This window comes from Aplysia californica, unplaced genomic scaffold, assembly GCF_000002075.1.
Source record: "Aplysia californica isolate F4 #8 unplaced genomic scaffold, AplCal3.0 scaffold00468, whole genome shotgun sequence".
Classification (NCBI taxonomy): Eukaryota; Metazoa; Mollusca; class Gastropoda; order Aplysiida; family Aplysiidae; genus Aplysia; species Aplysia californica.
This window is the reverse complement of record NW_004797738.1, coordinates 368454-384204: the sequence shown is the minus strand read 5'-3', so window position 1 is coordinate 384204 and position 15751 is coordinate 368454. Positions and strand designations below refer to the sequence as shown.

The following is a 15751-nucleotide window of genomic DNA, read 5'->3' as shown; positions in this document are numbered from 1 at the left end:
TCTTCAACATTTAGCTCTTATTGGCAAAATTGAAGACAAACGTAGGCAAAAATGGGTAGGCCCAAAACAACCAGCTTAGGGAACCTAAACAAGTATGTAACGAGGAAAGATCAGGGAAACGCACAGCATTCTACACTTATAGAACGGGAACTGTACCACGTGACCTGTGAGGAATTGAAGACCGAAAACAATGGCGTCTTGAGGGCACGATCTATCGTTTTCGGAAGTAACCCTATAGCTTTTAAAGCAAGAGCGGCTTTTACAAACGAGTGAAAAGTGGAAAATTTACTGTCCAGTTTGTAATTTTGAGTTACAGAATTCACTGTGCAACTAGAGATTGGAATCAAGGTTTTAAATTGTTGTGTTTTTGGGTGCAACAACAGAAAAAGCAGACATAGAGAGTTTATAAATAAATATAAGATCTACAGAACTGTGAAAAAATCCGTAACACGATGGGATTGTTCACAGCACTTCTACTTCTAGCTTCCCACACACATTTTGCATACGCATATGGCCTACGTAATTTTTTAGTAGCAAAACTTGTTACAAGAAATTTGTTTTACACTGAACATATTTTTTCACTAGATCTAGATCTAATTAATGTTCTCAAAACATGCGTTCAATAATTAGCTTTATGTCGCCAGCAGAAGTAGAAAAAAGGACGGACTTGCTTTTAAAAGAGATTTAGCTCCAGCTATAAACTTTTTAAAAATCTGTAGAAACCATTGACTGGGATTTTTAAAAAAATTATATCTGGCTAGTATTATTAAAGAATTTTCTTTAAAGAAATTTCTTGAATAATATAGAACCTATAGATGTGTACAAATGTTTGAAAAAAATACTCATCGGTTAAGACGAATTGATATAGATCTAAGTCATTGTGTAAAAATAGGAGAATCTAGATCTAGGTGTTCGATAGTTCAGTAGCCTAGATATTTGATAATAAGTTGCGCATCAAATTTTTGACCGCACGCTACAGTAGTAGAGATAGCGTATTATTTTCATCCGAAGCATTAATTTCCGCATCCATACACCTTTTTGGGCCTTTATAAGGACATGTAGTCCTACTTTAATTATGTTACTTTCATAATTGTTTTTGAAAGCATTTTCAATTCCTTTCACTTTCCCTTCCAAAGCGCGGGCACATATAATTATGATTATAATTTAAGATTCCAAATCTGACGAATGTATTATTAAATAGCGTATAATGCTGAGTTAGCCAATGCATTGCAATGCGCGCTATTATCAATTATTGAATTGTAACAAGACTTTAATTTGATCCGAAACAAGAGACCACTTATTTTTTTATACGTGTTCATGAATGTGTGTTTGTTTATTGTGTGCGGGGATTAAAAATTAAAGATTAAAGATTCCAGATCTGACGAATGTATTTATTATTATAAAATAGCGTAATAGTGCTGGATTAGCCGATGCCTTGCGATACACACTTTTATCAATTGATTGAATTGTGACAGGGCTTCGATTTGATGCGCAACAAGACAACACTTATTTTTTCTTATACGTGTTCAAAAATGTGTGCTTGTTTGCTGTGTGCGGGCATTAAAGATTCCAGGTCTGACGAATGTATTTATTAAATAGCATAGGGCTATAGGGCAGGGGTGGCCAACACATTGCGATACGCATTTTTATCAATTAATCGAATTGAAACAGGACTTCAATTTGATCCGTAACAAGAGACCACTTATTTTTTTCTTATTCGTGTTCAAAAATATGTGTTTGTTTACTGTGTGCGGGGATTACAGGGGGACAAGCCGATCCCTCGACATGTGATCCAGGGTATGGGGATACATTTTTCTCAAAATGTACACAGCTCTGAAATCCTTGACCAGTGATCACTCGCCATGGAACTCTTTCTGTTGTGACTGTAGACACTTCTTCATTATCACATCTGAATGAGCCTATCATTCATGAATTAGAAATCACACTCCCAACACACAGAAAATGACTTTGAACATAATTATATATTCAGGAAACATGCCAGTTGCACTCTTGTTTACTTTGTTTTGCATTATTGGCTTTTATGTGTAAACCAATATTTTGAGGCCTTTTCCGCATTTTTGTGTTTTTGGCAGCATGTACAATAGGCCTATGTATTTTATGTGCAACCGACACATTCTCCAATCTCTTGTATTTGTTAGACTCGCATGTGCTTTAAACAAAGCATGTTGTTGTACTGATGCAAGCACAGAGATGAATTTTTACAGTGAGAAATAATACATTTCCTCAATATAAGCTCAATTTATTTATCTCTTTCTAGTAAATTGGAGAAAAGGCTTATATAGTTCTTTTTTGCTTGCTTTGGATGGCCTTAAGTTTAATGACAATATTATTGTAGTGAGCATGTTACTGTCAGCGTCCCCTTATCGTAGATCTAGTACTAATCAAGACTATATATATATATATATATATATATATATATATATATATATATATATATATATATATATATATATATATATCTAGATATTTTGCCAACAGAATTAATGTTCATAATTAATGTTATTATCAAGTGCATTGTGACTGTGAAGATCTTTAGTAGATCTAGAGATCTAGATCTATCTAGATCTAGATCTAGATCCCATCCCATCATTTTAAGAAAACAAAAAACCCAACAATACAAATACAAAAACATTGTAACATTGCCAATTATGACATATCGTTGGCAATAAAAATGTACTTGACTATTTCACTATATTTCCTCTTCGAAGAAAGTTTTAAAATACTGATGTAATGTGTCTTCCAAGCCCTACCACTAGCATCAGCGTGCATAGCAACGCGAAGCCTAGCTGTGCGGCGCAGCCAAAGGCGCCCTCAACAGGCCGCCATGTTTTAGTTTCAATTCCTCATAGCGAATCGGCGATCGCGAAGAGGGAGTTCCGCTTCTATTAGTGTAGAATTCTGTGGGGAAACGTAGCTTTTCTCTTGTCCACTGGCACTTCAGACAAGTGTCTCTGGTGTGTTCATAGCCATTAATGACAACTTAACTACCCGGTAGTTGAGTAGTAAAACTGTCGTATTAGCATGTGAGGAGGCGCTTCGCCGACGCTGCAAAAGCCCTCAGTTCGATTCCCGTATAGGGGAGAATTTTGATCGGGGTTCCGATTCTTCGTGCTGAAACGATGTATCCTTCTTAACCTGGCTTGTCTTTAACATGCAGGGTCAAATTCCACCCATTTAATAATCTAAATTGTGTCTATGATGTAAAAAATGCCTAAATTAAAAGCAATGTTTAAGCATAAATTTAAATAGGCTAAAAACGTTTTTAAAAAGTTGTTTCATCTTCGTGAGTAACGTTTCTTTTTCTTCTTTTATGTATGATGCGGGAGAATGCACTACTCTCTTTTGTGCATACCACGACAGCGCAATGAATTGACAGCTTGAAAGGACGAAAGAGAGCTGGCGTTTACTGTGCGTGTAACGCTAGTCGACGAACGTGATCTGCCGCGGGTAAGTTTGCAATTCGAGTCAAATTTACTTCTCTCGTCCTTCGAGGAATGATTGTTCGACCCGACCCGGTGTCTTGACTGGGAACTGAATAGTCACCTTTCGAAATGACCTACTCCTAGATTGTGCCGTGTCCAAGGATGTTAAAATCGTATATTTCGTGTAAAGCAATTATTTTTATCGGACTAAACAAACCATATGCCGTGAGACTTGATAGTAAACGAAGTATGAACTACATATTTGAGATCGGTTAATAGACAATTGTGTATGAGTGGAGAGGTATGTTTGTTCTTTTGTCGATATAAGATGGAATTATACTCTTGTCGGTGTCAAATACCCATACTTCCCACAATTCTCTGAGAAAGCCTGCACAGGGTACCTTCAGCAAAAGAGGCATCTGAACCTTTACATTTTGCTCATCGGAAAATAATCTGCACGCAGTATAGATATCACTTACTACAAAATGAAATCCAACCAGGTTGAGACCCCCCCCTCCCCAATCTCATTTTAAAGTTTAGGTTAACGTTTTTGCCAGAGTTCCATCTAAAACAATATAAGAAATAAAATGAAATAAAATAGACATGCTTAGTGGTGTTACGAAAAGAACGCCCGTAATGTCCTAAACCTATTTGAATTGAGTACGCCAAGTATTTTGAAATGGCCCAATAGACCGGTTAGGCCTGTCGGAATGGACGTTGGAGAACATCATCCAAAGATGTTACAGTGTTGTTATACATTGTGTGTCACCAGCTGTGGGCAGGGAAGAACTCCCGCAGCTCCGTTTCAACTGCTATACACACCTCGTGGGTAGTAGATCTACTAGAAAAACACTTATGGCGTTGAAGTGAAATCGGACTATTATCAAAATGATGAAGTCTAGGAAACCAACTTTTTTTTTCTCCAATTTTTTTTACTTTTCTAAAATGCTCAGCACTTTTAATAGCCACTGAAAAGCATTCCTCTGTGTTGGTTTAACTGAAAATGTTTATCAAAGGCGAAAACAATAGTTTTGCATTTTCCAAAGACAATCAAGATTTGAAAGCTACCGAACATTGGTGGTCATTTTCTCTCTAATTGTACCTGTTCCACTTGGGCGCCCCCAACCCCTTGAGTCGCAAATATCACGACTTCTATTGAAAAGCAAGACAAATGAACAAGTTTTGATATTGCTACCAATAACTCCGTATGCCTTACTGACGACAGCCTGAAATCACTGTGTCTAATAATGGCACTCATAAGTACGTAGCATCAGTACCAGTACAATAATATCAAGCTCCTTGGTATTCAAATCAAAGGATCTATGCGTTTCAATGTGTTGAAACCCGAAGATTTGAAACAGGTTTTTTTAGCGTGTTTCAGGTAACAGATGCTCGCTCTCCATGTGGGGTCGGCCACGTATGCGGGCGTGTGGGCGAGCTTTGACTGACCCGCCAACTGGACCATCCAGGGAGTGTCACCTTCACGTCCTACTTTCTTTTGTGACGTCGACCCATAGAGACACGCACTTGAGCTTTAGCCTTGCTGTGCAGTTTGGAAAATGTTTTCTTAATTTTTTTCCCTTGCTAAAACCAAAGACCAAATGCATGTCGGAGTCTTTCAAGTAGCTGTATTTTACTAGTGTTATTTAGATTAAATCAAAATATAACTAATCAGAAACGTTACAAAAATCTTCTACAGTTTCGCTCTCAGATCTTGCTCAACACGATTTTCATGGAACGAGAAAAAGTGGTGTGTTCTGTGGTGCGAAGATGCCTACCGTAGGAAAGGTTTCTTGTGGACTTATAACTTTTATGAAGAAAATCAAAGTTCCCGTAGCAGCAACATTCCTCTTCCTCACTGTTATAACTTTACCACAACTCATTTTCTACCAGACCTGCTCTATCAGCAAAGACGGAGATTCTCGAATGCTGGCTTCAGAATCTATGATGCTCAAAGAAAAAGATAGCAGAAAAGACTCCGCTGTCATCAGCGAAACCCCTTTCAGAGACTCGGAGAAATTTATAGTATTTGATGCGGAAAATTATTCTGGAAACCTAGACTTTTTAAACAATACTCCGGATGACTGGACCGTGGTTATAGTAAACTTAAAAAACCACACGCGTTTGTTATCATGCCCCTTTTGTCACCTCCTTACGGATTCTTGGATTAACAAGAATGTACTGAGGAATATTTCCGGAGAGAGCCGATCCAAGCTGGAGTATGCGACCATAGCCAAGATGGCAGCCTACTTGTTTGTCTTGTCGCGGGGTGCAGAGTGGATCTACACCACAGACAGGCGGGAACCCTTCCCTGCCATGGTTCTGGGCCCGCTCGCCAAGCACGAGGTAAAATGTGAATTGTAATAAAACAAACCACACACATGCACACACACACACACATACACACACACACACACACACACACACACACACACACACACACACACACACACACACACACACACACAAACAAACAAATAGTTGATTACTTGCCGCTCGAACATTTAAAATGCTGCTAGAGAACAATTATCTTAAAAAAAATCTCAAGTTATAGAATATTGTTAGCTAGTTCAGGAAAATGAGATCACTTGAGAAGTTATCTATTTAATCTTAAATTAAACGTCAACGCAGCAATCAGATAGGCCCAGACTAGAAACAACGAGTGCATATCTTGTTAAAATAATAAAAAGAAAGAAAGAAAGAAAAAGGTAAGAATGAAAGAATGAACAAATGAATGAATGAAGGAAGGAAGGAAGGAAGGAAGGAATTTAATAAGTGTTTGTACTAGTATGTGTCCGTCTTTCTGTGTGATTGTGCGTGTTTATGTCTGTGTATCAGTGTGTAAATAAATAGCTAAGCATCTTAAATCTGCCTGTGTGTCTGTGTGTTTGTGTGTTAGTGTATGTCTGTGTGTCTGGGTGTGTAGATGGAGGGAAGGGCGCCTGTCCGTACAAAGCCAAGCGTGGTTACATAACACATAACCATTAGTGAGCTTACCTAAAGACTCGAAAGTGGGTACACACGTATCTGCCAAAAGGTTCTTTTGAAAGCCAGTTCAGCTGTCTCGCATTTTCAATGTTGATCTACCAGACGTAACTGACACCTTACTTTGCTATTATTTCTGAGCGAGAAGTTTCGGGTTATTTCATTTTGTGAGCCATGACTTTTTACACCGACTGAACTCATCTTAGCATTACTCTTGTTTTATTACTTTCTTTTTAATCGTTTCTCCTTCCTTTCTCTCTTTCTTTTTTCTAACGATTCTGATCACATTCACCCTTTACGTAACGTACTTGCTAGCATTTAAGTCTTAGTTTTCTTTCTTTGTCTCTTTCTTTTTTTTTAGGGTTGGGGGGGGGGGGTCTTTTTTTTTTTTTTTTTTTTTTTTTTTTTTTTCTTTTTTTTTTTTTTTTTTTTTTTTGGGGGGGGGGGGTTCTTTTTTCTTTCTTTTGTCTTTCTTCTTTCTCTTTACTTTTTTCTAGTTTTTTTGGGCTATTCTTTTATCCTTTTTTTCTTTTTTCCTTTCCTCTTCTAATCTTCTTGATCATTAGTGTTAACATTTTTTCTTCTTTTTTTCTTGTTCCTTTCTTTTTTTTTTCTTTCTTTCAATTTCTAACTGACCAGGTCACGCAGATGTCTATTGTGCACAGATTAGGTTCTTCGCCTTTCTGTGACATACGTGAATTGATTCCCGAAAATAGAAGAGATTTTATGAGTTCTCCGTTGTCTTCTGTTTTCTTCTTAAAGATTTCAAGGGTTGTCGACTGTTGGTTCTTCAACCTGAAGTGCAAATGATTTATACTTACGTATGTGACCGTTTCTCCCAGTTTATTGGGCCCTTAGCCTTCAGGCAACCATATTTCTATTTTGAAGACTCTCTATATCGTTTTAATACTGACTATAATATTTTCACATTTAGTAAGAATTAGTTTTGAATTTTGGCCAGATGGCAGCCGAAGCCTACTCTTATCAATGTTAGGCCCACTGAGGGATCTTTAATCACAACCTGCACTCGGGACTTCCGATATTTTTGGCCTTTATCCGAGAAGTCTACGTGTTAGATCTTAACTACCCTAAAATCTGGCTGAAAGACAGGAGGTAAGTGAAGAAGCCAGGAGCAGCAGTAGAAGGAGTCAAGAATAGACAAAGCAACAGAGAGGGGGCGGTGTTAAGTGTGTCGAGGAAGGCAGGTAGCGGAATAAGATTTGAGAACAGGAAACAGAGGGTAAAGAAATATTGCAGAGAAGATTTTATTTTCATCGTTGACACGATTCGATCTACAGATCGTTTGACATAAAGTGGAACACCGTCCCTCTAGACCACGAGAGCCTCTCTTGTGTCATCCTGATTGGATGTCGTAAAACACGCGCACACAGCCTTCGTTGCTCTAGAAATGTCTTATAGAAGCAGCCTGAATCAGTAAGCCTAATAAATGCCCTGCGTTGATTTCTTTTAGTGGGGAGAGGCGGGATAGTCCTGTTTTCAATGAGTAGGTCATCCTCTTAAAAGTTAATAAATCAGGCCCACCCATCTTTTTTTTTTTAAGTTTCTACAAACTCTCTGGTCCCACATTTCGTCTGTTAAAAGACCCTGTTAGCTCGTATTACATACTTCTGTCCCACATGGCGCATAGGTATGCAACTAGCTCTCTCAAGTCATCGCAATCCTCGGCCAGTCTCTCAAGCTGTCTCTGGGGTTCTCCAGTTCTCACTGCCTGTATGTCTTCCTCACGGCATGTGTTCTTTGGGCATTCTCTTTTCTTTTTCGCTTGTGGGTTCCAGGTAACGGCTTGATTGTGATATTGACTGAAGAATTATTTAATCTGTAACCAATCAATTCATCTCATGATTCTTGATAATAAATGTCTGACGCCCTATCAACACAATTTAGGTCATAAATGAGGCGTTCAACTTCCATCGTGACAGTCAGGGACAACCCCGGTTAATTAAACGGGATACAGCATACTGGCAAGCAGACAGAGATCCTCGATAAAATAAGTTCCCCTTTCAAGAATCGAACTTTCGTCTTGTGCGTGTACTGATAAAAAGCCTAACTCGACGTCAGTGACGCGGATAATCCGTGTGCATTGCCTCCGTCGAATTGTTTTTTCACCAACAGATGATTTGTGTCGACTTTTACCTCTCGTTCTGACATGTTGAAAGTAAATAACAGCCTGTATGTATTGTATCGGTGTCCGACTCTAATCGTTCATTCGACAAATTGCATCAAACTCTGTTCTTTTTTTCTAACTTCACACCATTTTTGTAGGTTATTCATACCATTAATTACCATTGATGATATGTCATTCAAAAGAACACTCTGCCCAGTACACAGCATTTTGGCCAATGATATGTAGACAATAGGAAAAAGATCACGTTTATCCAACATTTTCGAAAATCAACATTAAACACACTACACGGCCAGAGCCATACCTCAAGGATTTTGTTTTCTTACTGTGGAGTAGGTACGAACAGCTCCAGTGTTTGGAGATCATGGCGTGGTGTTTGAGCCTTGCAGTCACTTCATGGACCCTTACACCTGGCATGGGACGGGAGGGCCGATCAAACAGAGCCTTTACCATGTCAAGGTCGTGTCAACAGAGTCTGTCATAAAGCCCGTAGGCAGCTGTCTCAAAGAGGGTTTGAACGCTGCCACTTGGAAGGTAAGTAAACATTCACTTACAATGCTTATTTATAACCCGTATTCTTACCAAAATTAGATTTACACTCCATGGCTTTTGTGTTATATTTCGGCATATCTTTCTGAAATGTTACACTGATAACGACGTAGTTCGTAATGTTACTCATTTCATCCAAAGAGAAAGGAATAAGGATTTTGACCCGCTCCTCAAGTCAGCCTGATGGGATCTAATGTAGGCACCAAATGAAGAAATAAACTAACGTGAAGATTAAGCCTGCACATCGTTCTGACTATTTCATCATCATCATCATCATCATCATCATCATCATCATCATCATCATCATCATCATCATCATCATCATCATCATCATCATCATCATCATCATCACTGTACTCTAGAACAAGCAGAAAAGGCAAGGAGAGTCCTGAGTAGTTTTGGTCTATTAAGTTAAATTAGAATGCGTTTGCAATAATTTGGTTACTCTTCCTTATCATGTATCTCCAAACAATTTTCCTGTTTCCTTATTTTTCCTTGGAGCAAAACAATAATACTACCTTTTTTATATAATTTATTTCTACTCATCCTACGTATTTTTACTGTCTGGCATTAATTGACAAGAATGCTAACATTTCCCACATTTTGTGGTCGGACTGGTCAGTCTGTGGTGTAGCGGTTGGCGCCCTTCGCACGCAGAAGTTGTGAATTCGATTCCTATGTTTAGTATCTGTTTTCCTCTGGAATACAGCATTCCTCTGAAACGCTGTTAGGCTCTGACAGACGGAGGCAAAGCAGCATGTTTCCTAAAGTATTTAAGTTGTGTCGATGGGAGAGTAAAACAATTTACATTTACAAATAAAATGATACGCATACCCAGTTGCTAATCACACGGCAACATAAATTGTTGCAAATAATTTGGACACATACGTTCAATGCTTCTTTGGTTAACATAACGCACCATTGAGCACCTGGGTGAATTTATGTGAACGATGCATCATCTTCCTGCTTCATTGAACACAGAAGCTGAATTCTTAAATTCTAAATATCGTCGGCGGAGAATTCTAACCGTCCAACTCCGATTTCGTAAATTTTGCAGGAGAGACAAAAAACTGAATTCAAAGGCTCCTATGGGGATTTACTATCTTTAAATGCGCTAGACTGGAATACATGACTCTACTTTGAAGTATTTAAAACAAAATTGCCGAAATTTTATTATTTTAAGTGCTAAACCAGAGTTATACGGATAGACCGCTCAGTTTTGGATTTCTAACCGTCCAAGTGTCGACGAACGAATTGTTCGTTTAGAATTCTCCAACCCGGCGGGGACGCCACGCGCTTCATTACGTCTAACTCAGTCATCGTGACACGTTAGTGTTACCGAACAACTCGAAATGACTAAACCTGCAGTCAATCCAACAGGAAGCCTACTATAAAAGTTCTAATTAGTACTACATAGTACTGTAGATCTAGAATCTAACAATAATACTGTTTTATTATATCTAAAACTGAACGTCGCACTTTATTTCCACATAATTCTAATTAGGCAATGGGCTTGTCAACAGATTGAGTGCGTCGTTAAGTTTTTACTTTAAAGATACTAGATCTATTTGATTCTCCATTCTCAAGGAAATTGTGAGAAGATTGGTTTCTTGTCTAGCTACAAGAGAGAGAGAGAGAGAGAGAGAGAGAGAGAGAGAGAGAGAGAGAAGGGGGGGACTGAGAGAGAGAGAGGGGGGGGAGGGGTCTGAAAGAGACAGAGAAAGAGAGAGAGAAAGAGAGAGAGAGAGGGGGGGCAGAGATAAATTTCCGTATACGAATTGTCTTCATGGAGCTTCTTTTATGGCTATTTTTTCCTGTTTGAAGTACAGATTCTGTCGCAGTGCTTGCTCTCTAGTCACTAGCATAATAGGTCTTTCATTTATCATTTTCCTCCATGTTTTCCTGTCCTCGGTTATTTCTTCACAGATGCTGACATCTACTCCAAGCTTAGATAATATGTTTTTGCAGATGTCTTTGTACCTCAGTTTTGACCTTCCCCTTGGTCCCTTTCCCTGGGCAAGTCAGAGAAATTGCTTCGGAATCCGGTTGTCGTCCATTCTCTTGACATGGCCCAGCCATCTCAATCTTCTTAAACACAGGATTATTTGTAGGGTTGATTCATTATGAGCGACAACAGCAGCATCACTGGTAAAGAAAAGGTCTCGTATTCTTGTTTGGTTTGTTGATTTTGGTCTTGGCTCGAAGTCGAGCCAGATTGAAAAGCGACCCATCAGTTCTCCAGTGGAAGAAACTGAAATGCTTCTAACTCTAAAAACATGGTTTAACTTGGTTGGAAGACTCTAGAAGTAATATGATTTTTTTAAAGCTCAACTAAACCTCATATAATGCATCCCCAACTAATGTATGGCCTAATTAAATAACACATTTTACATAGAAAGTCATCAAGATGAGGTATGCTATAGCAGCATCCAGTGTCAACAGGAATGAATTATCCTCTTGTCCAAGCACCATTATGAGGCTTTAAAATGCTCTACCCAATGAAGCTTAAGCCCTGGTTGGCTAAAAATAAACTACATAAACCAAAACACAATACACTGCATATCAAATTAGACTTAACCGTGGGTTTTGACTTGCGCACTGGTGACGTACTCAATTCTAGATTGTCATAGAACTTGTGGTAGTCAGATGGCACAACAGACTTCATTTCTTGCATGTGTTATTAAAGTTCTCTATGGACGAATTAAACTTTCTACCCTGGTACAGAGGCAGTCCCTTCATGTCTTTATGGAGAATGTCTGTGGACTCGCCACGCTTCAAAGGCAGGTGTGACCAGTCATCATCAAATCTCAGTTTGTATTTAATTTGACCTTCTGGTGTGTAAACTCTGGTTGGTTAGTTTGATGAAATCAGAAAAGATACAATGAGTCAAATACTTGACTACATATGGCTTCACTTTCTTCCATTAGCCTGACATAATCAGCTGGGTAGTAGATGTGCTGTGAGCACTGTCCAACTCCATCTGTGTATAGCCCTTCTCCAGGAATTTTAATGTTACAGTTTACCATTGACAAAGCTGAAATGTAACAGTGCAGAACTCATTGTGACTTTGCAGTTCTGATACAACCACATCCATCTGAATATAATGATCTAGAGTCAAATCAGATGACAAAAAATCAGCCACACAAGGAGCAAATTTATTTGCAGTCAGAGCACCTTCGCGTTCATTTGAGACATAACATACACAGTCCTTGCTCCCTAGTTCCTGTACTGTGAAATTGTGTACATTCAATTTCATCTTGTAGTACAAAGCAGAAGCATTGGTGCGTGGATACAGCAGAACTGATTGCTGGTCCATTTTGATGTACATGTATTTGATTTTGGGGCTGCCCGTGCGTTTTTCCTTATCTATTGTCTTTTTTGTATGCCCCCTCTTACACATTCCCCTCCTCAAAGCCCACACAAAGATCACACCTATCTTTTCGAGGATGGAACCATGACAGGTTCATAGCATTGATCTTCTCTTTAAACTTGAAGGTAGAAAGTACCCCCCCTCCCCCACTCATACTTTTCTTTATACAAACGGCGGTACACTGCCTGTAAGCTCTGGAAAACAGGTTCCAAGTATAACTTACTGGAGTCCTTCAGCAATAGTGAGACGGCAACTTGGGCAGATCACGAAGAAACTGTTTAAGTACCTTTGATGCTGTAGTCTCCTCCCTAACCCTTTTTCTCTGAACTGGAACCTCACCCTCTGCTACACCCAACCCACATGTGAGAACAATGTGAACACACTAGTAACAAAGTACAGGACTTAAGAAGAAAACCGTGCACTCTTTGACTTTGGCCCCATTCACTCGCAGATGGTACTTCATGGACCACGATCTTCTGCTTTCTCTCTCCTTTTTCTCCACAGGCTCGACACAGTCAACCAACCCTTTAACAAAAGCAACCTTTTCTGATTTTACATTTATTTAAAATCAAACGCCTCCATCAGAGCAAAACTTTATCGCCGTGATCCACAATGGCGAGCTACCTAAACGAGTTAGACGGTTAGAATTCTTCAGTCACCGAAGCCAGTCGGAATATACGGTTAGAATTTCTCTTTAAAACAAGACTTTTGTTTGTCAAAATTGTTCTAGATTTTAATAGGATGTAGACATTCGTTATGTTAATCTATTTTAAGGAAAAAAGCAATTCGAGAAAATTTGGAGTTAGACGGTTAGAATTCTCTGCCGACGATATATAACTTTATGAAGCGCTGGCCAGGCGACCCTTATCTCCCCGCATCTACCATTGTATCAAGTAGTTGGAATGTAGAAACAACTACTTGTAATAGCCTCTTCTTAACAAAAAGTGAAGCTGTAAAAGTTCAACGCATCGTCCAGTGCAACATAGTAGTGTTATTTAAGTGGCTGAGCCTCCGAAACAAATGTCCATCTCCGATAGGATTGAGTCAAAGGAAAAAGATTGTGTAAAATATCCCCCCCCCCAAAAAAAAAAAAAAAAAACAATGTCGGACGGAACTGAGCTTGGAACCTCTGAACCGTAATCTCTCGATGTGCCTGGTAACCTCACCACTTGACTGTCAACACCACTTTTCTTCTCAACGGTGCCCTAATAATGATATTATGAGCTGGTAATATAATGTAATGGGATTATCTTTTCACAAGGAGTTCCCTCTGTATTAGAGAATAACTGACGGTGGTTCGGCTAAAGGGTTCAGCATAAGGACCTGTTGCAACTTGACGTTGTTGTTTGTTCATATTTCTGAAACAAATAAGAATAACATAACATATTACTGACCAAAAACTGATGTAAGTGATTTCGGAGGCCATTAGTCATTGTGTTATGGGTCAATATGTTTAACGCTCCTTCTATTAACTCTGCAAGGTTAATTTAAGACGTAAGGCGTTCTAATTTAACCACCATCTCATACAGGACCGAGCTTTAAAACTCCCCATCCAAAAGCCCAAGTTTAAAACCTCCGTTAGGGTTCAAACCGGGGCCATTCACTCCGTAGTCCAGCATGACACCAACAGAGGTAACGGTACACCCTCTCGTGAGGCGATGAGCTTGGACTAGTAATACTTATTTTTTAAAGAAGAAAGAAAGAAAGAAAGAAAGAAACAGAAAGAAACAGAAGAAAAAATAAGTGTAGATATTATTTAACCTTATCGGCATAATTTGGGTCATTAAGGAGACGGGTTGCTTTAACCCTGACTCTCAAGGCCAACCCGTGCTGAGAAGGACAATGTGTCAGAAAAGAGGAGATGCTCGATAAAAATTATCTTCATTCGGAAGTCGAACCACGTCTTCTGAAGGTGACGATGAGGGGTCTAGCCGTTACATCTCAGACGCTGTGAAAAAGAAAGAAACCAAGGCCGATTACACCAAATACATATCACAAATATTGATGTACCAATATCTCAGATGTTCGTTTGGTTTTTTTTATAACGTCACAGCAACGTTTTACTGCACTTCTTCAAGGGGGGGGGGGGGGGCCTCCTTTCCCCGCCTTTCCAACCCTTATTTAATATCTATAGGTGTAGTTCATGCGGTTATCATTGAATCCACGGGCCACATCCGTCTTTACCAACCAAAGCTCAAGTACACATCACTATCACATCTTCGGCAACTCTTTGTGCATAGTGGCGTGGGATAACATACTTGATTATATTTTAGGGGATTTAGACAGATCATTTCTTTCATTTTTTGCAGGCTGCATTTGACACCAGAGCTCCATCCCCGTACATCATGCCAGGAACGTTTGGAACTGTTGACTTCCGTAACGTACTGGTGCCCAAAGTAGCGACTTGGACTTTACTGGCCTCACTTCCCAGGAGCAAGCTACTTTCCACGTCCATTTCCACAAACGCTCTTCGTCTCAATCTCTTAGTCCAGAGAATTCTGTGGGAGACAAAAGGTCAGATCGGATTTGTGCCAACCGAACACTTGTCTATTCCGACCTGTCCGTCTTGTGAAATCAATTCAACTATCCATCTCCTAGGCCAAAACCTGCGAGACAAATTGTCCCGCTGGCGTTGCAACACGTTCGAGTCTGTTGGAGCCTGCCTCGTGATTTTAGCTTCAGAGGAAATGTTACAAATTGATGCAGTTACCAATTCACTTCTAAAGGTGTGGGTCACCTTACTCCCAGCAGATGCCTTCCCTCAGAGATCTTCTTTAACGGACGAGAGACTAGGAGAACGATTTGTGGGGATTCCTGTGATCTATACAGCAGCCAAGAGTATGCACACACAAGTACGGAATGATTCTTTGCCTCCAAACAGCTTCGCCACCTTGTGCCGAACTTCAAAAAAACCCTACCTTGCTCAAATTCCAAAAAGACATCCTATTGACGACATTCTTTTTATTGTGATTTTTAACTTTCCTCAGCTAGTGCAATTCATACCGCATCTGGAATATGCTTATGGCAGGCATTTCAAGCATGTTATCTACTGTGCAGAGAGTTCAGGAAGTTTCGAGAAGTCTTTCCGGGTTCCCTCTGGGGGAACCAACCCCGTGTCTTTCCTGGAGATACCACATTTCCGGGGCTACTGGGGTCAGAATTGCATGGCAGCAGCCATCAAGATGAACTATCGAGTCACAGGTCAGTCTATCTATCTATCTATCTATCTATCTATCTATCTATCTATCTATCTATCTATCT

The 15751-nt window shown here is 39.5% G+C and overlaps 1 long non-coding RNA gene across 1 annotated transcript; it reads right to left on the bottom strand.

Annotated features, from left to right (window-relative positions):
* Positions 1-1116: 1116 nt before the first annotated feature.
* On the bottom strand, positions 1117-13538 carry LOC118478289. Its single transcript, XR_004858939.1, has 3 exons — positions 12035-13538; positions 9636-9638; positions 1117-1127 (listed from the first exon to the last, which is right to left on the bottom strand). It is a non-coding gene; the product is annotated as an uncharacterized LOC118478289 (long non-coding RNA).
* Between the last annotated feature and the right edge of the window lie 2213 nt (positions 13539-15751).